Source organism: Macaca fascicularis, chromosome 1 (assembly GCF_037993035.2).
Source record: "Macaca fascicularis isolate 582-1 chromosome 1, T2T-MFA8v1.1".
Lineage (NCBI taxonomy): Eukaryota > Metazoa > Chordata > Mammalia > Primates > Cercopithecidae > Macaca > Macaca fascicularis.
In genome coordinates, this window is record NC_088375.1 from 11,068,830 (window position 1) to 11,094,996 (window position 26,167).

Genomic DNA, 26,167 nt, shown 5'->3' on the forward strand with positions numbered 1-26,167 from the left:
AGCAAATGTTACCTTTCAACATGGGAATCAGACTTCTAGGAATCTATCCTGATGCCACACCTCCCACAATTCAGAAACATATATGAGGACCATCCAGTGAGCAGCATGGCGGGAGCCAGCAACCAGAGCTGCCCCGGAACAGAGGCAGCCACCGCCGTTCCAGGAGCCCAGCTGAGTAGGCCATGGCCTTGTCGATATTGCTGAATGGGCTTTACCGAACAGGCTGAAGGAGGAGGACAGAGCCCCTCATCGAGCTCTTCATGAAGGCTGGCAGTGATGGTGAAATGACAGGAAACTGCCCCCTTTCCCAGAGGCTCTTCATGACTCTTTGGCTCAAAGGAGTTGTATTTAGTGTTACAACTGTTGACTTGAAAAGGAAGCCTGCAGACCTGCAAAATTTGCCCCTTGGGACCTACCCACCATTTATAACTTTCAACAATGAGGTCAAAACAGATGTAAATAAGATTGAGGAATTTCTTGAATACGTCTTATGCCCGCCCAAGTACTTAGAGCTTTCACCAAAACACGCAGAATCAAATATTGCTGGAATGGACGTCTTTGCCAAACTCTGCATGCATGTATCAAAAATTCAATGCCAGAGGCTAATGAAGCAGTGGTGAAGAGTCTCTTGAAAATCCTGCAGAAACTGAACGAATATCTGAATCCTCTCCTTTCTGATGAAATTGATAAAAATAGTATGGAGGACATTAAGTTTTCTCTACGTAAATTTCTGGCTGGCAATGAAATGACATTAGCTGACCTGCTGCCCAAACTGCATATTGTCAAGGTGGTGGCCAAAAAATATCACAGCTTTGATATTCCAAAAAGAATGACTGGCGTATGGAGCTACCTAGCTAATGCATACAGAACGGATGAGTTTACCCAACACCTGTCCCCATGGTAAGAAGGTTGAAAAAGCCTATAGTGATGTATCCAAAAACCGAACAAGTAAAATCACATTTATGATAGAGATGTCTTTATATCTTGCCCTAATATGCTTTTCCTAACAGACTGCTCCTTTTTTTACAGAGTAGAAATTGCATTTTGCAAGAACATGCAGTTATTCAAGGTTAGGGTCAAGGATAGACAAGCAAGGTATAGTAGTTATCCTAAAGTATACACTCCAAAGCCGTATTATTTTAAAATCCTTTTACCCTGCTTGCCCCTCGTACCCATGTCCCCCTCTCCTCAAATTTGGAGGCTACATCACAAACTTTTCACTTTAAATTGAAAGATTCTCCCTGGGGCATGAAAGCTTAAGGAAATGAATAGCTCCTCCTTCCTCAGGCCCGTCCCAAGGCACAAGGCCACTTGTGCCAGCAGCGTGTGCGTCAGCAACACAGCAGAAGCAGGAAGAGAGCTGGTCGGAAGACACGTACTCGCTGAAGACCGAGAGAGAGGCCATCAAGGTACCGCGTAGCGGTGTCAGACTGAGACACTTCCTGTTACAGGAGACTACAAAACCCCTGCCCCGTCTTCATTTGCTCCTGACGCCATTTTTAGGCCTCAGCCCGTCTGCACCCAGGTGGTCATTAAAAAGAGCGTGTTGCTCCACACCACCTTGTGTTGTTTGTTGGTGCACACGAGGGGTTCGAACCGATACAAGAGCCTTGTATAGAGGTAATTTGCCATCTCTTAGGAGCCCTTAGCATTGTGCCCAATAATATAGAGGACAGAACTTTTCAGGTGCAATGTTTAATATTAAAATAGTAGCCATGACTTCATCAGGCAGCCCCAAACTGGTGCATAATGTATGGTACCAAAAATTTACATAATTTTTAGAATTTTGTAAAATTTAGTAAAAGTATATAAAAAGATTGCTACTGTATCAAAAATATTGTTTCAATTTAGTTTATCCTGGATATGTACTAAAGAATATTGAAACCAGAGAAGAAAGCCTTCTACAAAAAGTCACTACACTAGACTTTGCTATTTTGCTTTGTAGATAAGTTTTTACTCTTGCCTAAAAGCATTTATCCTTCATACCAATTGTAACATCTGACACAATGTAGATGCTAAAAGTTTGGAGGGAGGGAGGTTTCTCAAGACCTTCCTCAAGCACTTTGTCCTTATAAGATAAACTGATGCGTACCTTATACTCTCTCTGAATTTCTGTTTGTCATACGTATTGTGCCCTGTACCATTCATTTGGAATATTATTGCTTTCTTCCTTTAGTTTACATAGCTCATTTTTAGGTAATCAAAGAGCTTGCTATTATTTGTAGATCTCTTGAGCAATACTACATAAACTAATATTTAGTTGATGTAGCTATAGCAGTAAAATGATTAGCAATGTAAAAATTAACATTTACAGAAATTAACCTAAGGAATGACTAAGGTTTAACCAAATATCACGTAAATTTTTGTTCCTAGAGCATATTTAATATAGACACAGATTACCAACAGATTACCAACTCTCTCACCCCATTTACCTTGTGTAGAGGATTGTTCATTCTTTTTGGACTAAATTATAGTCATGGCAAATGTGTATTTACTACAGTCTTGCCTGATCTTACTCATTGCACTTCCTTGAGTGAAATTTGTTTATAACCAACCTGAGGAACAGCACTCTGCCTCTTTGTGTTTTGTTTTGTTTTTAAGGGCTTTTTGTTTTGTTTTTAAATTGAAGTCCTAAATAAGAAATTATTTGTCCTCTAACAAGGGAGGATGAACTTGCTGACAATTCTTTATATAAAAAATTTAAATTTTCTAACTACTACTCCAAAGGACTGTGGTTGTGACTGTAGTACATTTTTACTTTTTTTTTTTTGAGATGGAGTCTCGTTCTGTTGCCCAGGCTGGAGTGCCGTGACACGATCTCGGCTCACTGCAACCTCTGCCGCCCGGGTTCAAGCGATATCCTGCCTCAACCTCCCGAGTAGTTGGGAATACAGCCGTGCGCCACCACGCCCGGTTAATTTTTGTATTTTTAGTAGAGACAGGGTTTCACCACGTTGGTCAGGCTGGTCTCAAACTCCCTGACCTTGTGGTCCGCCTGCCTTGGCCTTCCAAAGTGCTGGAATTACAGGCGTGAGCCACTGCGCCCAGCCCATTTTTACTAATTTTTGATACCTAACTTATATAGGAAGTACTATTTCTCCTAGGCTGTTTTTTGTTGCTGTTTTTTTTTTAATTTTAAGTGTATTACTTTGAAATCACAATGTTTTCTCCCTTTGACATGCTAACACTTAGTAAGCACTGGCTTTATGGAAGCAGCTTTTTATAAGCATACTTCATTTTTTGAACCTATCAGTAATTAGCTTAATATAGAAAGATACAAAAAGCTCTGTATTGTATCCATTTGGCTAAGGGAGATTCCTTTGCCTTACCTTTCTTAAAACTCCTTACTGCTGATCAAAGTTTGAGCACCCATCTTTCTGTAATAAAATATTGGATGATGGCCGGGCGCGGTGGCTCACACCTGTAATCCCAGCACTTTGGGAGGCCGAGGCGGGCGGATCACAAGGTCAGGAGATCGAGACCACGGTGAAACCCCGTCTCTACTAAAAATACAAAAAATTAGCCGGGCGCGGTTGTGGGCGCCTGTAGTCCCAGCTACTCGGGAGGCTGAGGCAGGAGAATGGCGTGAACCCGGGAGGCGGAGCTTGCAGTGAGCCGAGATCGCGCCACTGCACTCCAGCCTGGGCGACAGAGCGAGACTCCGTCTCAAAAAACAAAAAAAAAAAAAACAAAAAAACAAAAAATAAATAAAATAAAATATTGGATGATGATTTATCTGGTTCAAGGAAGAAGCACTATGCAGTTATCTATTGAGAAATTATTTTGCAGTAGCTTTAGTGAGTGAGACCGTCCCATCCGTACAGTACACAGGCAGGCATTATCACTCCTCGCCTACTCTCAAAATAGTGGCAACTTAGCATTCATTCCAGTGATATTGGACCTTGCTTTATAGTCGAATGTATAAAAAAGATTCAAGAGAGGTGAGGTCTGTTCTTTCCAGCGAATGGTGGACCAAGTGGTGCAGAGTGGAGGGCTAACAGAGGAAAGAGCTTCATTCTTCAAAACAGAGTGATGAAAAACACATTCTGAAATGCAAAGTATTTTCATTTTTATTTATTATCTTCATCGTTTTTTATGTATCCAGTGATTACACTTGGCCATTTATCTAGACGTTCAAGGAAGGCAGGTCTATTATGATTATTTTGAAGGCAGAATTATTTTTCTCTGTAGAAAGAAATTACTTTATCTGGGAAGTTAGTCAAATGCAATGAAAACTGGCAAATGGACGAATGCTAGTTAAAAGTGTGATCCTACAACATGCTTTTACCTCAGTGTATGTTTATGGAAACATCATAGCTTAAAATCTTCAGAAATTTGGGACATAAAAGTTTTTATGGTGGGCAATTCATGTAGTGTATGAATTAACATAATAGAAAACATCTGATTCTATTTTTAAACCTAACAAATCATTCCCCTTCATTTAAACACCTTGTTTTGTTTTACTTAAATGAGGAGACTGGAGTCTGAATGGAAAGTCTCGTTGTTTTCCAAGGGATTCTGAGAAATTTTCGTATTCAACAGTTGAACAGCGCTCTACTGTTCTAGTTGATGAAACTTCTCTTTTTTGATGTAGATGTGAATTTTCTATACAATTCTATTGTCTTCTTTTACTAGGAGTGTTAACTTTTGTGGTAAAATTCAAATAAGATTTTATTTCTTGGTAATTCTGGCTTTCAAAATTTATCTTTAAACTCTTACGCAATCTATATGTAATTAAGAGATTTCTGACATTTATTCTTACACTAAGTGAATCAGCCCTAGGATTCAGGCATGTTAACTTCGTGTGCTGTATTTTTAACCTCTCTAGAGTTACATGTAGATAGCTTTTATTTCTGTGCGCTTAAAAACCCCATTTAGAAAATATCTACAAATTGAAATGGAGAGGAAATAGAAATGTATTTTTTCATGAACATTTGGACACATTTCATCAAGTTTATTGATTCACCAATGTCTTACATCAATTTGAATTAAGCATTGAATTCAAAGAGAAGGGAGTATTCATTGATGATATATATGGGTTTTTAGAAACTCCATCTTTTATAAATAATCAAGGTGTGGGCCGCACAAATTATATTTTTATCATGGAAAACATTTCAACTCCTCAAGGCATAATGTTGAACAGAACTGGAGTATTTTCTTTGGAATTTCTTGAAGAGGCAAATGAAAGCTTATTATTGAATACATGTATTTTCTTGGAACATCAAAATCAGTGTATATTGTTAGCAGCTATTGCACTTAAAAATAAAGTATATTTTTACTACACAGAAATATATATGAGTGAATTTGCACACTGCAGTGTTTTATATAATTACAAAGCATCAGAGGAGTATTGTTTTAATTACACAAAGAACCCAAATGCCCATACATAGGAGAGTGATTGAGTAAACCTCCATGTAAAGTAGTATTACACCTATAAAGAAGGATGAGGAAAATCTCTATGAACAGAAACCAAGTGATTCTTGTGGTATGATATTAAATGAAGAAAGTAAAGTGCCCATATTATTGTAGACTACCCTTCATGTAAGAACAGGGTAGAAGAACATAGACATGTATCTGTTCATTTCTGTAAAAAAAAGCAGGAAGTATAAACCAGAAACTAAAAATAGTAGTTACCTATGGAGGGTAGGTGTTAACAGGATGGAAAAAAAGAAGAAACAGGAATGGGTAGTGATAATTCTTTGAATATTCTTGTTTCATAGCTCTAATTCTTAAAACTTCTATAAGGTTTCACATATTATAAAATATCCCAAAACATGTAGACAGTTAAATTCAGCCAGGATGAAGAAGAAAAGACTCAACATAAAATAACGCAGTAACAAATAAGCCTAAATGAATGAATACTTTAATACCACCGAAGATACTGAGAAAGAAGAGAATTAACCGAACAAAATATCTTTGGAAAACAATGTTTTAATTGGACATTGTAAGGCTAAAGACAAAGAACTCTATACAAAAAAACTGTAATCTAATTAGTAACTTTGTTTCTCACAGGATTATGGTTTAGCAATTCTAAAGCCATTTTATATTTATGCTAGGATTGAAAAAGTAAGTAAATATAGGCGATAATTAGAGCCAAGTTTCTCATTGTTTGGGAACATATTCCTTACAAATAAAGAGTGAGGGAAGACTGGAATGAAATGTGTGGTGTGGGGGTGGGAATTTGAGGTATCAATTTGAAGAGCAGTAGGATGTTTTCATAGTGTCAAAGTATCTCCTCCAAGATATTTATTAATTACAAAGGGAAAAGAGAAACTTCACAATTAAGAAATCCAGCAGACACCACCTTAACCAAGCGACTAAGGTTAACATCACCAGCAGTAAGACATATGAATACCATGTGCCCTTGATATGATATACTAGGAACAGCACAGCCTCTCTGTGACATACCTGTCAACAGTGCCTTACCTCAATCCAATCATGAGAAAACATCAGACAAAGCTAAGTTGAAGAGCACTCTGCAAAGCGGCTGCCCAGCACTCTTCAAAAGTGTCAAGGTCATGAAAGACAAGCATAGGCTGAGAAACAATCATATATTGGAGGAGACTCAGGACAAATAACAACTAAATGCTATTTGAGAACCTGTATTGGATACCAGCATAGAAAAAGGACATTCGTGGAAAAGTTGGTGAAATTTAAATAAGGTCTATAGTTGTGTTTACACTACTGTGCCAATGTTAATTTCCTGATTTTGATCATTGTGTTGTGGTGACAAAAGGTATTATTAAGGGGAGTTTGAAACTCATTTCCTTAGATACCTGTTGGCTGGTTTATAAATCAGTTTTAAAATTTGCAAATTTAAACAACTTAATTATTTTATACCTGAATATTTGATGACAGAAGTAGGAAATTCTCTTTTCTTTTTTTTTTTTTTTTTTTTTTTGAGAGGGAGTCAAGACTGTGTCACCCAGGCTGGAGTGCAGTGGCAGGATCTCAGCTCACTGCAACCTCCACCTCCTGGGTTCAAGCAGTTCTCCTGCCTCAGCCTCCTGAGTAGCTGAGATTACAGGCACCCACCACAACACCCAACTAAATTTTGTATTTTTAGTAGAGACGAGTATCCACTTTTATACTCTGATTGATTTCTGGGCTCATGAGATTTTGAGATCTAGCTCGGAGTCCTGGAATTCCTAAAATTCTATGGATGCAAAACTGGAGAAGCACACAGCAGCTAAAGAGAGGAGAAATGTGAGAACAGTGGTATTATCTGCAAAATTGCATCTGTAATTTAAAGGCACTAAGACAAAACACTTCATCCAAATTAATTAACTGTACTACCGGACCCTGAAAGTCCATCATTTGCTATTAACGCTTTTTTATTTTTAAGTCCATCATTAGCTACATGAGCTAGACATAAAGTCTTTTGTTCTTTATTAAAATGTGAGATGAGATAACACACGAAGTCATCATCAGCTATTAACACTTCAGTGTGTTTATTCATGATGCTCTTTAATGTGAAGACCACATCCTTAGAATAGAATCCTGTAGGAATAGGGCTCAGGACACTCATGCTTTAGAAAGTGAAGGATACAGGGACTCTGCTCAAACATCAACTCACTTGGATGGCATCTGACCCCATCTGGACTAGGTGGCCATCAAGTACTACACTCATCCTCCTGGAATTTATATGCTATAGCATTTAAGCGCTGTTACCCTCTGTCTCCCTGACTCCTTGGTGGCAGAGTTTTTCCTCTATTTTAAAAATTTTATTTTTAGAACCTAGGACGATGCCTAATAGTTACAAGCATACAATATTACATTGTTAAATGATCAAGGGAAACATTCCATAGTCCTTAATCTTTCTAGTATAAAACATCAAATAAATTTCATGTAGAATATCTCTTGGTAGCTATTAATATTGTGAAACTGTCTTTGTTTTAAACACATTCACACTCATTGTGATGAATGTATTTTAAGCATATTTATGTGAGCCATCTTTACATATTCAATAATTCATTTTCTAGTAAATGCTAAAATCTATTAAATCAATGACACTGATTTATGTATATATATAGAGATTCATAACCTAAATATATTTATATTTTATACACATATTTATTTGCATGCTATAAAATATAAAATGTAGATATATTTTTCTGTAACTTAATAGGTATCTTTGCCAATTCAGAAACCAAATTTCTGCTCCAGAGCTGCCCTACTTAGGCATCTGTTTCCTTTAGGCGTCTGGTTGAGAAAGTACTCAGAGGGTAGCGGATACTTGGGCAGGGTAGAGACCCATTAGACAATTTTGTGTGGAGGTCAATACAGGAGGTAAATTGTCTACTTTGGTTAGAAGGTGGCTGGTTTATTCACTGAGCCTTGATTACAACAAAAGACAGAGTCACACAGATTGGAGTGATTTGGAAAGTAAGTGAAAAGGGCAAATAGTCTAAACTTCCAGCTACTACTCAAGACAGCATTAGGAAATATAAACAAGAAGACTTTCATATAGGAAGAGTTTTACACAAAGTTCTTTTAAAAATGAATTTCTGGGCTGGGTGTGTTGGCTCATGCCTGTAATCCTAGCACTTTGGGAGGACAAGGCAGGTGGATCACCTGAGGTCAGGAGTTCGAAATCAGCCTGGCCAACATGGCAAAACCTCGTCTCTACTAAAAATACAAAATGTAGTCGGGTGTGGTGGCAGGTGCCTGTAGTCTCAGCTATTCGGGAGGCTGAGGCAGGAGAACTGCTTGAACCCGGAGGTAGAGGTTGTAGTGAGCTGAGATCCTGCCACTGCACTCCAGCCTGGGTGACACAGTCTTGACTCCATCTCAAAAAAAAAAAAAAAAAAAAAAAAAAAGTGAATTTCCTACTTCTATCATCAAATATTCAGGTATAAAATAATTAAGTTGGTTAAATTTGCAAATCCCTCTCTTTCCAGTCACAGTTAGCTATACGACCATACAAATTTAAATATCTTATGTGTTGGCTTTTAGCAAGGAAATATGAAACTGAGTATATAGTGTTCTCCTCAGCCACCAGCCTATTGTTCAGTGACACTTCCCTGAACTGTGTTAGACATGATAAAGGTTGCAAAGAACACTGCATAGCCTCATCCATACTCATGGTAAGGAAAACACTGACTGTAAAGCAACAAAGAATACAAACCCATATGGGAGTTAAATTCCGTCACAGTCAAGCAATTGTCACCTCTGCTTATCCATGCACTTTATTCACCAGGGCAGAAGAAATGAGGAGCAAAAAAACAGATGCTCAAATGTTCAAGTCTAAGATTCAAGCCAACCTCCTCTAAAAAATTCTCCCTCTCAGAAAGTTTGCATAACTATCTAATCCAGTTTCCTTTATTATCAGCCCCCTTTAATTTCCACCATCCCTTTATCTTTCCACATAATTATTTTATCTATGAATATTTGATGACAGTTTGCAAGAAATCCATTTTCAAAAGCTCTTTTCAGAATATGCCTCTGAGTTTAATAATCTTAATGGGGTAAGCCTATTTTTAAGCTGAATAGCTCAAAGCCTTATTATCAATTCAAGTATGCTTATTTATTTATTTGGAATCACATTTCAGCAAGAAGAGTCTCTTAGAGGCCTTTCCTCATTTTTCTGAGCTGTAATTGCAATATTTCCGATGTTGAAAACTAAAATCAAGTTTAAATAATTTTGGAACTGTAACTTTTTTCCTAGCATAATTTTTTTATTTCATATCTTTATAAAATGTAACCACAAATGCTACATCCTTATACAGATAAAGTAATTGTCAGGTGTAGCATTGCTATTGCGTTTAAAAGAGCTTATGTCCATAAATGAAGATACCTTATGGGATGTAAATTGTTATTTTTAAAATGCAACAATTTTTTAGGATGTAGTTAGCTGTACATAGCCAACAAAATGGAGTATAGTGGCTCTTTTTGTGCCTTTGTACAATAGACCATAACATTCTGAGACAAAGTCAAGGGGCAGGGGGAAGGGTTGGAGGATGAGAGAATGGAGGGTAGTTGGTAGAGGATATTAAGGGGAAGTAAGGTCTGAAATCAAAAGTGAACAGTGAGTTGTAGGAGCTCTCAGGTAACTGTGGAAAACATATACATAAATCCCTTTAGTATGAGGCAAAAGCCATATATAGAACAGGCTGCCCCATGCATGTGAGGCGCGTTGCATATTCTTTTCCTAATCAAGCCTTTTCTTCTTTTCACTTATTTCTGTTGTGAAGATTCAGCGTCACCACAGACTCTGCCTTGCTTCTCACTCCAGATCCCACATCCGCATCTCCAGTTGTTTCAACTGGGCTTCTTTAGACAGCTGCCCATTTTACAGCCCATGCCCTATGCTGGTTGTTTGTATTTATTTTTCTGCTCTAAGCCTGATTTTTATCACACATACAGCCTTACAAATAAGTTAAGAAGCATCCCCCTCCAAAGAAATTTACAAGAAATGAAAAAGAATAAAGTCAAAGCAAAAAGTAGCACCATAAGAAGTCACCTTGAAGAAATAAATGGCAGTTGAAACGAAATGAGCAAAGGATATACTGGCTCTTGATGTACAGGATGCTCCCATCAGGTGTCAGGAGTTCCATTATACAGGATCACATGTCTTTCTTTATGACTCCAGTCCTATTACTTAACTTTGCAATAGGGAATATTAAAGTCATTGTAAAACTCTATGTGCTACTGAAATTGAGTTTAAGGTTTAAGAATTCATGTACAGGCAATACTTGGAATATTAAACTATAGCCATGTCTCGGAATGTAAATATTTAGACCTTGTTATACAACTAATTTCAGAACCACATTGTAAGTAGAACACCGTTTCTTCCTTCTTTTCTACTCCGTATCTTTTGGGAGAGTCTACAGTAGACACTGGGAGACCAAAACTCCCACTACAACAACTAGATAAAAACAAATGAGATACAATAGTCATCTTTTTAGAGGTATCAGAGATCTGTAGAAGTCACAAAGGTTAGATAAACTAAAATTTCAGTAAGCAGAGAATCTCTTGAATGTGAGCTGTATGCACCTGCCAGAAAAACAGAACCCATATGAGATAGATGTATTAAAAGATTTGTTACAGGAATTATCTTACATAATTGTGTGATGGGCTAAGCAAGTCTGAAATTCATAGGGCAAGTGGTCAGGGAGGGAATTCACAAGAACTCCAAATATAACTCCATGGGTCAAAGCTAAAGCTGTTGTATGTAGGATAATTACTTGCTCTCTTGGGAAAGCCTCAGTTCTGCTTCGAAGGCTTTCGGCTGGTTAGGTCAGGCCTGCTTGGATTATCCAGAATCATCTTCTTATTCAAAGTCAACTGATTAGGTACTTTAATTACATCTGCAAAATCTTATTACAACACCTACAAGTGTTGATTGAAAGACTGGAGACTGCAGCCTGGTCAAGTTGACAAATTAAAAACAAAACAAAACAAAAAAAACCCAACATAGTCTGTCCCTTGTTAACTTTGCACTCTGCTAATAGTGCATGTGAATTATTCGACCCATGCTGCAATCACTTCTTACTTCACAGGACTGAAGCACAAGCATATTCTCCCAAATGCCCTCAAAGGGTGGGTGACTTTAAATAATTGGCAATACTTGGAGCCTGTCCAGAACCTGCATTCTCTTAGACCAAGAAGCACAGTCTTGATTGTCCCCACAGTAGAAACCATAAAAGTTTTAAGTATTTATGATTTATAATATTACAGGTATTTGTGATATAGTTCTGTGCCTATCTCTTCATTTTGAGGATTTCCCTTAAGATATAGGAAGGCCAATTTATCCACCTCACTTAATTTCATATAAATATATTGGGGAAACCTGCTTTAAAATGGATAAAGAGGTTTCTTTTTCTCTTCAAAGATGAGACAGAATATTTTTCCTAGAGAAAATTTTCCTGATGTTCTCCACCAGCCATTATATGTTTTTGGACTATCCCCTGTTTTCTGTGAAACTGCTCCAGTACTAAGTTTATATTCAAAAATATCTGTATAACCCAAAGCCAAACCTCTCAGAAAATGTCTTTCAAAGTTGTCAAATGAAGTAGAATCTGAGGGGAAAAAGGCTTCCATCATTTATTTCCTTTGGATATACATTTATTGAATATTCTGATGTCCGTTTTGTCAATGTAGAGGCAGTTCGCAAGATCATTTCCAGCTGAATAACTCAGGCTGCCCAGTATTGATCCATGCTTCCTCCTGGGATCTGCACACCTGGAAGTGAGCTGTGCAGACCTCAAAGTCAGAGGCACTGTCTCATCCATTGGCAAAGGGAATGACTCAGCTGTGCATCAACCATGAGCTGGGTTTAATGAACACTGAAGCAGAAAATTTACCATCTGGCTGGCCACGTGCATGCAGTGGCAAGTAGAACTCCATCAGCAGCACTCAATGCAGCTCAACTATAGCAAAGAGGGCTGCATGCAGAGCTGGCACCACATCATCTACACCAACCCCTCTGCTTAGCCCTGCAGTCTATACAGCTCCACTTAACAATGACTCCATGCGGCAGCCCAGCTTGCAGTAGCAGGAGCCTCCATCAGCACCAGTAAAGGCCAGTCTCAATCTCACAGGCCTTCAGAACCCCCTCACACAGAGGATATACCCCCATGTTAAAAGACTGAACAGGTGTGCATCTAATTTCCTAGTCTATCTGCCCTCACAATGAACTCCAGGTTTTGATACTCTCCAAAAGTGCATGCTCAAGAAGGGGATCACCTAAAATGGTAGGCATTTAATTCACTAAATCCAGATGACAAAGACATCTCTCTTCCTTACCCCCTTGGAAGCCAACTTTTTAAAGGCACAGGACCTACTCTCCATTGCTGTTCTGATGCTAAAACTAGCCAGATCTGGCACCTTTACCCTCATTCACAAAACAGACTCTGAGCCATCTGCTTCCAGAGAAAGGCAGCTTTTCAAGTGACCGGGGGTACCCTAACATAGTTGAGATCCCTTCCGTGGAGCTGTCTAGCAGCCAGAGGCCTGAAGATCAGGCTAGATTATAGTATTTGTAAATAGTCAGACTTCCCTGGTCTGTCTTGTTTCTAAAATCAGCAGCCGAGAAGGAGCGGAGGAAGGATGGAGCATGCCAAAATGGCACAGCTGGATAGTGATGGTCTATCCAGGGTGAGCAGACGCTGCCACTCAAAATACCCGAGGGCAACTTTAATGCCCACCACAGCTGGGGGATCCATAGGAAATGAGCAGCTAGAATGGAAAGCTACCACTGGCGCCTGGTCAAAGACCCCATGCCCACTTGTCTAAAGTCTCAGTCCACTGCATTTACCCCTCATGCCAAATCTCCAACCCCCTCTCAAAGTTGCAAAGCTACTACCAGATCTACTTGTTGCTGGAGGGCTCAGGAGGCTCTCCGGATGCCAGTGTGACCCCAGGAGAGTCTCTGCATGCTAGTGAGACCCCAGCCCCAGCTAGTTTCCAGGTGCTTGACACCACCACGAGAAACAATTCAGAGACGAGTCAGAATGAGGTGAAAGGCAGGAAGCTTTTATTGTAAAGCGAAAGTACACACTTAAGAGAGAAGTGCAGGCATGCTTGTGAGAACAAGTCATGCACACAAAGCTTGACTAATTTTACGAGTGTTTCTTTAACTGAGGATGGAATAATCATTAGGTGTTCTGGAAAAGGAGATGATTTCAGGATGCACCTCCACTCCTACCACCCCTTTCTCCCCTATTTGGGTTTGCCTGGAAGAGTCATGGACATGTCACCCCACCAGGATTTTGGCCATTTTCTCTCCCTTGTTTTGGATTTTCTGTTATCCTGTGGTTTCTTTGCCTAGTTTCTGTTTTAGCTGTTGTTTGAGGTTTTCCATTTTCCTGTAACTACCCAGTGCCATTTCTATCTCATGCTGACACAAATGGGGACATTCTCTTCCCCATTATCTCCATCAATTTCCCTTCTGCCCTAACAGCTCCACCCTTTCACGCCCTAGCATATGTCCAGAAGTACCTTCTAAGGCCACACTAAACCATAGGCATCTATTGATTCTGCTCAGTGATCGGGAGGACGGGGTGTCTCTCACCATTATTTCATTTGTTCCACAATCTCGATCTAAACCACACTGTCATTCTGGTCATTCTGGCCAGTGCTCCCAAATGCACCAAAGTGACAAAGAAATAAAGGTTCAGCCGGGTTCTCAGATTGTCAAGAGTAACACATCAGATCCAGTTAACATTATTTTCATCAGGGATAAATGATGCTATGAATCCATTTTTGCCCCCCCGGTGCTTTCCTTGTTCTTCTTGGAGGTGTAGCCAAAACTTGGTGGTTTCAGCAGCTTATATGGAACGGGAAATCTTCGAGGTGAGAGAACCCTAGAATTGTGGGCTCAGTGACCCTACACTATTTTAAACTTTCTTGGGAGAGATGAGTGAGACAGTGACCTCAAGAATTATTCTATTATCCTAAAACAAAATGTATAGTTGCACTATATTTACAAACACCTTGTAGATGAGGCACAGTGGCTCACACCTGTAATTCTAATGCTTTGGGAGGCCGAGGCAGGAGGAAGCTCAAGGCCAGAAGTTTGAGACCAGGCTGGAGAACATAGCCAGATCCCATCTCTCCGGGGGGAAAAAAAAAAAAGGAAAACATTAGCTGGGCATGGTTGTGCATGCCTGTAGTCCCAGCTATTTGGAAGGATGAGGTGAAAGGATCACTTGAGCCCAGTAGTTCAAGGCTACAATGAGCTGTGATCATACCAATGCACTCCAGCCTGAGCAACAGAGCAAGATACTGTCTCAAAATAAAATTAAATAATTTTTTTTTCTTAAACTTCTTTACTTCTGTATATTATTTCTTGCTGTGTCATTGGCTTACTTAAGGATTTGATGTATCAGTATGGGTTATGATTTGCCTTGGTGGATTATTCTTTTTGTGTTATTTTTCTATACTTACAATTCTTTTTACATGCTATTTAATGAAAAAGATCATATAATGGAGAAAAGTAAATCATTTAAATTTTACGCTTGAGGGACATAGGGACAATAAAAGTACTCTTGAGAATGACAAAAATGTTCAATATCTTGAAAGATATATTAGTGCCACAGGTATATGTATTTGCCAAAACTCATCAAATCGTACACTTAAGATCTGTGCATTTCCAACTGGAATGTACTTAATGCAACAGAACTGCGCACTTAGAAAAGGTTTAAATGGCAATTTGTACATTATGCATTTTAACCACAGTAAAAAATAGATCTGTGCATTTCACCATATGAAAATATATCTTAAAAGAAAGATATTTTAAAATCCCATCCTTGTGTTAATTGACCATCTGCAGAACGTAAGTGATTGTATATTATACACACTACTTTCAATCCATGCTGTCCAAACTCTGCCTGTGATATGGGATTTTTATCCTTTCAAGGTGTATTCTTTGCCTCTTCCATTCATTCAGGCACTCTACTAGCTGCCTGACACTGCTTTCAGAGAAGAGTACTTTCAGGGAACCACTTCTGATGCTTCTTTCACCACTTCTAAGGATTGTATAGCTGCCCGGAAGTCCAGGTAGCAGTTTCTTTCCACAGCCACGCTTAAGTGATGGAATGAGGACCCCATGCCATGCTCAGTAATGACTATGGCCTTGGAGAAGGAAGTGTGGAGCTGTTCAACTGACAAGTGTGAGATAACCTGACAATGAGTTACTGAAAAGCCTGCTCTCATAAAGGCTACCACATAAGGCAGTAACCAGTAAAGCCTTTGTGGTTTTTCATTTCTCACCTCAAGAAAAAAAATATATATATATATCGATCTTTTTGTAGAAAAAAATGTGTACAGTGAATACAAAAATGCCTTTGTCAAATAAGAATGTTTTCAACAGGAGTTCACAACAGAGATAAGGCAACAAGTTAACAGTCTCAGAGTAAAAGAACAAAGGGAGGTCTATTTAGGAAAAAAATCGATATGGTTTGGCTGTGTCCCCACCCAGTTATCATCTTGAATTGTTACTCCCACAACTCCCGTGTGTCATAGGAGGAACCTGGTGGGCAGTAATTGAATCATGGGGCAGGTCTTTCCCATGTTGTTCTCATGAGAGTGAATAAGTCTCACGAGGTCTGATGATTTTAAAACGGGAAGTTTTCCTACATAAGTTCTCTCTCTCTCTGCCTGCCGCCATTCATCTAAGATACGACTTGCTCCTCCTTGCCTTCTGCCTTGATTGTGAGTCCTCCCCAGCCTCTTTTTCTTCCCAGTCTCAGTTATGTCTTTATCAGCAGCATGACAATGGACTCATACAGTAAATTGATACCAGTAGAGTGGGGCACTGTTGAAAAGATACCCCAAAATATGAAAGCTACTTTGCAGCTGGGCAACAGGCAGAGGTTGGGACAGTTTGCAGAGCTCAGAAGAAGACAGGAAAATGTGGGAAAGTTTGGAACTTCTTAGAGACTTGTTAAATGGCTTTGACAAAAATGCTGATAGTGATATGAACAATAAGGTCCAGGCTGAGGTGGTCTCAGATGGAGATGAGGAACTCATTGGGAACTGGGGCAAAAGTGATTCTTGTTATGTTCTAGCAAAGAGACTAGTGGCATTTTGCCCCTGCCCCAGAGATTTGCAGAACTTTTAACTTGACAGAAATGATTTAGGGTATCTGGTGGAAAAAATTTCTAAGCAACAAAAGCATTCAAGAGGTGACTTGGGTGCTGCTAAAAGCATTTAGATTTAAAAGGGAAGCAGAGCATAAAAGCTTGGAAAATTTGCAGCCTGATAATGCGATAGAAAATAAAATCCCATTTTCTGAGGAGAAATTAAAGCTGGCTACAGACATTTGCATAAGTAACAAGGAGCCGAATGTTAATCCCCAAGAAAATGGGAAAAATGTCTCCAGAGCATGACAGAGGTCTTCATGGCAGTCCCTCCCATAACATGCCTGGAAGCCTAGGAGGAAAAAATGGTTTCCTAGATTGGGCCAAGGGTCCCTGTGTTGTGTGCAGTCTAGGAACTTGGTGCCCTGTGTCCCGGCTGCTCCAGCCATGACTAAAAGGGGCCAAAGTACAGATTGTGCTGTGGCTTCAGAGGGTGCAAGCCCAAAACCCTGGCAGCTTCCACATTATGTTGAACCTGCAGGTGCACAGAAGTCAAGAATTGAGGTTTGAGAACCTCCACCTAGATTTCAGAGGATGTATGGAAACACCTGGATGTCCAGGCAGAAGTTTGCTGCAAGGGTGGGGCTCTCATAAAGAACCTCTCTAGGGCAGTGCAGAAGGAAAATGTGAGGTAGGAGTCCCCACACAAAGTCCCTACTGGGGTACCACCACCTAGTGGAACTGTGAGAAGCGGGCCACCATCCTCCAGACCCCAGAAAGTTAGATCAACCTATAGCTTGCACTATGCACCTGGAAAAGCCTCAGACACTTAACACCAGCCCGTGAAAGTAGCCAGAAGGGAGGCTGTACTCTGCAAAGCCACATGGTTGGAGCTCCCCATGACCATGGGAACCCACCTCTTGCATCAGCATCAAGATCATTTTGGAGCTTTAAGATTTGACTGCCCTGCTGGATTTCAGACTCTCATGGGGCCTGTAGCCTTTGTTTTGGCCAATTTCTCTCACTTGAAATGGCTGTATTTACCCAATGCCTGTACCCCCATTGTATCTGGAAAGCAACTCACTTGCTTTTGATTTTACAGGATCATAGGTAGAAGGGACTTTCCTTGTTTCAGATTAGACTTTGAATTGTGGACTTTTGAGTTAATGCTGAAATGAGTTAAGACTTTGGGGGACTGTTGGGAAGGCATGATTGGTTTTGAAATGTAAAAAGGACATAGGTTTGGGAGGGGCCAGGGACAGAATGATATGGCTTTGCTGTGTCCCCACCTAAATCTCTTGAATTATAACTCCTACAGTTCCCACATGTTGTGGGAGAAACCTGGTAGGAGGTAATTGAATCATGGGGGTCAGTCTTTCCCATGCTGTTCTCATGACAGTAATAAGTCTCACGAGATCCGATGGTTTTAACAACGGGAGTTTTCCTGCACAAGCTCTCTCTCTCTTTGCCTCTTGCCATCCATGAAAGACATGACTTGCTCCTTCTTGCCTTCTGCCATGATTGTGAGGCCTCCCCAGCCACGTGTAACTGGAAGTCCATTAAGCTTCTTTTTCTTCCCAGTCCCAGTTATGTCTTTATCAGTAGCATGAAAACAGACTAATATAAAAATGTTTTGGCTCTTTACTTTGTTTTCATTCAAATGCACTGCTATGTGTTCAAGTGAAGCCCTAGATTTCTAGCAGATATCATTTCTGAAGCCTTTAAATTTATCAACTTTGATAGTGCTGGTTATGGTTTAAAGAAATTTTTTTCCTACATGAATTCAGTTGGTTGAGTCCTCTAAAATGACTCTCAGTGTCTTATGCTCTGGTCCAGCATCTGGTCTGTATATCCTAAAACTGAAATTCTTCACTGATGTAATATTTTTCAAAAAGAAAAAAAAATCAATTCCATAGGAAACTAGAATGCATACACTATAAAAACAAACAAACATCATTTTTCACCTGGGTCTTCCAATGTGAAAGTTTAAATTCACTGGCAAACACAAGTTCCCAGGAAAAAAAATGCAGATTAAAAAATGAAGCTAAATTTTACCAGATTAAACTGTTTAAGAATTGGCTTCAGATTTTAAGATTTAGGACACCTAAAACCAATAAAAGAAAGAGCAAAATAGAGCAAAGGTATCTTAGCAAACTACATTTAAAAAGATTAAGAGGTTTTAGTTGACTATGAGTTCATATAAATAAACAATGATATAACATTGTTTTATATATATTAAATTAAAGAAATTGACAGAGGTGAGTCTCAATAATTTTAGAGGTTTATTTTGCTAAGTTGAGGACATGCTCAGGAAAAAGGAACACAAAATCACCAGCAATATCTGTGATTCATACTTTTTCCAAAGAGGGTTTAGGGACTTCTATATTTAAGGAGGAAAGAGCAAGCAGTAGGGAAAAGAGAAAGAAAAAATGGGGGCAAGGGTAGATAAAGATGACAGGCAGTTGCATTGTTTTGAGTCTTCCATCAGCTTTCTCTGAATTCACATTTTACATGTGAATGGAGGGATAAAGAAATAGCCAATTATGCATTCATCTTGTGCTCAGTGAATCTCCATTTTTACATAAGACAAAGTAAATATAGAGGAGAGGAAACAGTCAAATATGCATTTGTCTCAGGTGAGCAGATGGATGACTTCTAGTTCTGTCCCTTGTTCCATACCTGTGAAGATAAGCTATTAATTTACTTTGTCAGGGTGAAATTCAACACAATTGTTATAGGGTAAAGATCTTGGGGTCAGGCTGGGCACAGTGGCTCCTGCTTGCAATCCCAGTGCTTTGGGAGGCTGAGGTCAGAAGATCACTTGAGGTCAAGAGTTTGAGATCAGCCTGGGGAACATAGTGAGACTCCATCTCCATAAAATATATTTATATAAATAGCCAGGCATATTGGCAAGTGCCTGTAGTCCTAGCTACTTAGAAGGCTGAAGAGGTAGGGGTACTGCTGGAGCCCAGGAGTTGGAGACCAGAGTGAGCTATGATTGTACCACTGTACTCTAGCCTGGGTGACACAGTAAGACTTCTGTCTCTTATTTATATATCTTGGGGCCCACAAGGAATTTACGTGTGAGCAAATTGTGAGAGAGGTATGTAGTCTTTTATTTTCGCAGCTATCTATTTGGGGGAAAAAATGGGAGGCAACTTTGCATGACTCAGTTCCCAAACTTGACTTTTCCCTTTGACATAGTGAGTCTGGAGCCCTGAGATTTTTATTTTCCTTTCCAGATAAACAGATAAGCTTTTGTAGTTTTTTTGTTTTTTGTTTTTTTTTCAAATTACACAAAATAATTCTAAAGTAACAGATGCATAATCTTTCATAATTTATAAGGAAGGTTCTTCTCATACTTTCCTCTGTTTAGATGATACTTGGAGAATGATATCTATTTCTGGAATTACATTCATTTTAAGAAAGATATAAACTAAACAAAAATACATTTCAAACAGAGTAACCAGAATTCTGAAGGCTCTAAAATTAAGTCATATGAGGAACTATGGCAGGCATTGAGTTTCTTTACTTGAACAAAAAAAGATAAAAGGGTGCATATTTTGTTATCTTCACACATCTTAAGGGCAGATATTAGAGGATAGATTAGAACTATTTACATTGTATTAAGATATGAACCAATATGACAACATTAAATGGCAAAATGTAATATAAAAGACTGACACAGAAGACACTAAATTCCCCTTTAGAAAGATGGTCATACATGTAGACCACAATTAAATTAAACTGAAGGATAATTTTTCTTGATATAGAACTTTAGATAGACAGTTTGGGGATAGGGGATTCTTTTTAAAGGGGTAATTTCATTTTGTCTATTACATTATTTTTTAATAGATAGCAATCATTCTTAATGTTGTTTTAGTATATATGTCTTTTTTCCTCTAGATAATTTTAAGATTTTCTCCTTTGATTTTTATAAATTTGACTATAATGTATCTAGGTGTATATTTATTTATATTTATCCTGACTGAGGTTAAATCCTCTTTAGGTGTGTGACTTTAGAGTTTTCATCAAAATTAGAAATTTATCAGACATTTTTTCAAATAATTTTTTCTGATACAATTTTTTCTCTCTCTTTTCTCTTCTGGGGACTCCAAAAACATGTTTTTTATACTGTTTATTATTTTGTCATAACAAACAGTATATGACTGTCTTTCTCTCTCTCTTTCTCTGTGTGTGTGTGTGTGTGTGTGTGTGTGTGTGTGATTCTGCATAAATGAATTTCTAATGTTATAATTACCCAACAAGTTCTTCCTGCCTGCTGCACAGACAAAATCAGTTCACTGAGACTGTGGTATTGCAGTAAAGAAAGAGTTTACATGCCTGTAATCCCAGCACTTTGGGAGGCTGAGGTGAGCAGATCACAAGGTCAAGAGATTGAGACCACCCTGGCTAACATGGTGAAACTCCGTCTCTACTAAAAATACAAAACTTAGCTGGCTGTGGTGGTGTGCACCTGTAATTGCAGCTACTCAGGAGGCTGAGGAAAGAGAATTGCTTGAACCCAGGAGGCAGAGGTTACAGTGAGCTGAAATCGCACCACTGCCCTCCAGCCTAGTGACAGTGCAAGACTTCTTCAAAAAAGAAAGAAAGAAAGAGTTTCATTAACACAAGGCAAATCACATGGAAGAACTGGAGAAATCACTCAAATCTGCCTCACTGAAAGCTCAGAGATTAGAGTTTTTCAAGAAGAGGTTGGCAGTCAGGGGGTAGTGCATGTGTACTGCTGATTGGTAAAGAATGCAATCAAAGAGGTGTGGAAAACAGTCCTTGTGCACTAAATCCACCTCTAAGTGGGGGCCACAGGACTAGCTGAGTCAAGAGTCATGAGTCTGTATGGGATCAGTCTGAAAAACATCTCAAAAGACCAATCTTAGGTTCTACAATAGTGACGTTATCTACAGGAGCAACTGGGAAGTCACAAATCTTGTGACCTCTGGCCACATGACTCCTGACAGTAAGGGTTTATAGAAACTATTGTCTACATTTAGCAGAATTCAGGCCCCTCCCATAATCCTAATCTTATGGCCTTTTATTCATCTTACAAAGGCAGTTTCAGGGCCTGAACAAGGAAGAGATCAGTTTTAGTGAGGGACTATTATCCTTGCTTCAAAATTAAACTATAAATTAATTCCTCCCATGATTAGCTTCACTTATGTCCAGGAATAAGTGAGGACAGTCAGCTAGTGAGAATAGAAGCAAGATGGAGTCAGCCATGCCAGATTTCTCTCACTGTCATTGTATTTGCAAAGACAGTTTCGATGTCATGTATTTGAGTTCATGTATTTTTTTATTCTGCAGTGTCAGACCTGCCATTAATCCTATCCAGTGAATTTTTATTTCTGGAATTTCAATTTGATTTTTTTTGTAATTTTCATCTCTCTGATGGGATTCTCTATAGAGTTACTCATCATATCCATATTTTCCTTTAAATACTTTAATACGTTTGCAATAGCTATTTTATACTAATTCCAAAAATCTCTATTATTCGATTGACCTATTGGGTCTACTCAATTGACTGTCTTCTGATTATGAATGTCATTTTCTTGTTTCTCTCATACCTAATATTTTTTATTAGACGCTGTACATTATAGATGCTACATTTTTGAGAGTCTGGATTTCCTTTTCTTCCTTTAAAGGATGTTTTGTTTTCTTCTGGAAGGTGGCTCATTACTAACAGGTCAGCTGATTCGTGTCAAGGCTTGGTTTTACCCTTTCCAAAGCAGGTCTAGAATAGCCCTTACCTGAATCAGTGCTATCCAAAAGAAATTTCTATGATAATGGAAATGTTATTAATCTGCACTCTTTAAAATATCATAGCTACTGTCCACATATGACTATGGATTATTTAAAATATAACTACTGTGACCAAATAACTGTGTTTTAAATTTTATTTCATTTTCATTCATTTAAATTAAAGTAGCCACCTGTAGCTAGAAGCTAACCATATTGTAGAGGACAGCCTTAAGCTTGCATAACCCAACTCCTGAGGCACAACCTTTCTGTGGTTGCAAATAAATGTTTCATAAGTTAAGTATCATTTCTTCACTCCGACTCACAGGCAGTATGTCCTCTTGTGTCCTGTTTAGCTCGCTGTTCTCCTGTAGCTATTGTCTGACCAATTCTTTGGAATTTCGTTTTTATACATAGACTCAGTATTCAGCCAAAGATTCAAGGGATCCTTTGTACAGATTTTTGGAGCTTTGCCTCTGCATAGTTCGCTCTTCTCCTTTATCCCGTCCCCAAAATTCTAGCAACTTCAAAATCCCTGAGCTTCAATCTATATTTTTTCTCTATTCAGTGACACCCATTGATCTCTATCTAGGCTCTACTTCTCAGTTGTGTTATGGGAACTGACCCAGGCAAAAAGCTAGAGTGAATGCAGACCTCACCTCATGCATTTCCCTTCCCTGTGAGGATAACAGCCACACCCTGTCTATTGTTCAGTGCTGCAAACAGTTGCTTCACACCTTTTTGTCCACTTTTATAAAAGTTTACTTTGTGAGGGTAAATACTAAATCCAGTCATGACCTGATTCAGAAATAAAAAATTCCTTTCTTTTCTATGTGTTTGATTTTTTATTATATAAAGGTTTTACATGATTGTAAATTTAAAGCAATATAACAAGGTACAAACCCATAAATGTCATTTCCAAAGCTGCTCCCCTCTGTTCTGTTCCTTACCAGCTCCATAACTGAACATGCTATTAGCATTAGTTTTACATGACACTACTGTGTGTGTGTATATTCATATCCCCCTTTCTTGTGTAAAAGAAAGCTTACTATAAATACTTCTCTGTACATTATTATATTTGTTTAAAAATTGATTTGGGACAGCACTAATTACCATTTATTGTTGCATAGTTCTTACTTATATAGATATGCCATTTTTTATTCAAACAATCTTTTTTGAATGACACTTCAGTTATTTTCAGTTTTGTGCTATTACAAATAATGCTGTGTACATTAGTCATTGCCAGTGTATTATTGAGAGAGATTCCAAGAAGTAGGATTTCTGAGTCAAAGGAAAAATCTCTTCATTTTACACTTTTATCTCTCTACAATTTTATGTGATGCATACAATGTACTCTGTATAAACTGTATTATTTGCAGTTAGAAACCATATTCTCTCTTATGGGTCTTGGTATGTGTTAGTTAATCTACTTAACATTATCTTTCTCCATCCTCTTCCCAGCACAAACTTCTTGAACTACTTTGAAATGAATTCCTTGTGATTTCTTTGAAATGAATTCATTGGGACATCATTAAAGATATGACTTCATAAAGGCATTCTCCAACATTTATCTCTCCACCACACACAGACACACACACACACCACACCATACCACACATACAGCACACACACAAAACATACACATCACACATATACCACACATGTACCACACATATATACCACACATATACACCACACACATACACCACACACACACACCATCAACACACACACCACACATATACTACACCATACACACGAACATATATAACACACACAATACATACACAACACATATACCACACAAATACATCACAAACACATACACCACATACCTACATGCACATACCATACATACACTCCACACACCGTACATACCATACACACACACCACACATAGTACATATACCACACATTCACCACACAAACATACAACACACACATACACTGCACACATCACACCACAAATACATACACCACACACCACATGCACACACACACAACCTATACACCACACACTACATATAGACCACACATACATGCACACACACATACACACTATATGTACACCACACACACAGCACACATACACCATATGCACAACACACACACCACAAACACACAGACATAGGGCTATGTAGACTCCTATCTGTTTCTGTCTGCCTCTTATGTGTACCCATGTTGCTGTCTCTTTCTATTCACTTGCTTTCTTCTAAAATGTCATTTTCTAAGACGGTCTCTTCTCTTTTTCTGTAAGTTTAAGATAGTTGCCTGGTAAGCAAAGCCATGCTGTAACATTTGTTTAATGAATACCATTTATGATCATAAAGTTCCCACGAACACTGTTGTATTCTTTTTTTTTTTTAGATTTTCCTTATTCCTCAGCTGTTCTATGAAGATTTCATGTTTTCTACTTTCTAAGAAATGAGTGCTGTGTTCACTTGCTGTCCTTTGATCTCGTATGTAAATAAAATAATTTTCACAATGATATATCAGAGTGGCTAAGTGTCTCCTTTCTTTCATTTGTGAAATCCACAGGAAAAAGTCAGTGGACTGGAAGATCCATATTCATCTCCAAACACCAGAATCAATGGAAATGCAGAAAGAAAAGGAGAAATGGTGTGTGCTGCAAAACGAACTAGGGTTGTAAATGTCTCTGTGCCACACAGGAGTTTAAGAAAGGTGAAAAGCCCTGCAAAGGAAGAAAATAACAACCCTCAGTGAAGACAGAAATAGTAGCATGAACAATGAAAATGAGACACAGCAAAATGAATAGTGGAAAATAGGAAATCGTATCTCTGTAAGCACAATTAGTGATAAATTAGCCTGGAATTTGATCATAATGCCCTCGGGGAAAAATTGTCCTTAGTGGGGGGAAAAAAAACCTTCAAGAAATTTATGAAAGAAAACTGTAGGTAGAGGTTGGTGATTAGCGATTACCCACTTTTGGGTAGGGAAGGCATTGGATGATTAAAATACAACAAAATAAGTTAGACTTTAGAGATAAATATCCTCGATTCTATGGGATTTATGACATTGATTAATTTATTGGAGAAGGCTGGGGAATCTGAAAATATATTAAAGAAAACCAAATCTTTTGAAATAGTATATCACCAATAATAATTAAAAGAGTGAGGAACTACATAGGAATGGGTAGATAGATCAATGTAGGAGATTAGAAAATTCAGGACAAGATATATAGATATATATGTGAGCTAGTATACGATAAAGGTATTACTTCAACTACTGGGAATTTATCCAATAGAAATAAATAAGAATGTACACAAATGTTTGGTTATGAGAATATAGTAGCACTGTATATAATAGCAAAAAACTTTTTTTTTTCTTTTTTTTTTTTTGAGTCAGAGTCTCGCTCTGCCACCCAGGCTGGACTGCAATGGCACAATCTTAGCTCACTGCAACCTCTACCTCCCGGGTACCAGCAATTCTCCTGCCTCAGCCTCCTGAGTAGCTGGGATTGCAGGGGCACACCACCACGCCCAGCTAATTTTTGCATTTTTAGTAGAGATGGGGTTTCACCATGTTGTCAGGCTGGTCTCAAACCCCTGACCTCATGATCCACCTGCCTTGGCCTCCCAAAGTGCTGGGATTAAAGGCATGAGCCACTGCGCCCGATCCGATAAATTTTTTTTTTTACTATTTTAGTGTATCTGAACAATTAAAATGCTAGAACCTATTACAATTATTGCTTTAAAAGCATACTCAGTGACATGAGGAAATGTGATATGAAATGGATTTCAGTAAATAAAATGCATCACAAATAGCACATATGGAATGCTGGTATTTTGAAAAAATGTGTACCCATACATAGCAAAAGTCTCTAAACACACATATAAAACAATATTTGCAAATTTATACTCTGAAATGAT

At 38.5% G+C, this 26,167-nt stretch overlaps 1 long non-coding RNA gene and 1 pseudogene across 1 annotated transcript in view; one reads left to right on the top strand and one right to left on the bottom strand.

Annotated features, from left to right (window-relative positions):
• LOC135968483 (uncharacterized) overlaps nucleotides 1-26,167 on the bottom strand; it is a 169,763-nt gene that overhangs the window by 26,952 nt on the left and 116,644 nt on the right. The window lies entirely within an intron of this gene.
• LOC102127163 (chloride intracellular channel protein 4-like) lies at nucleotides 83-25,001 on the top strand (annotated as a pseudogene).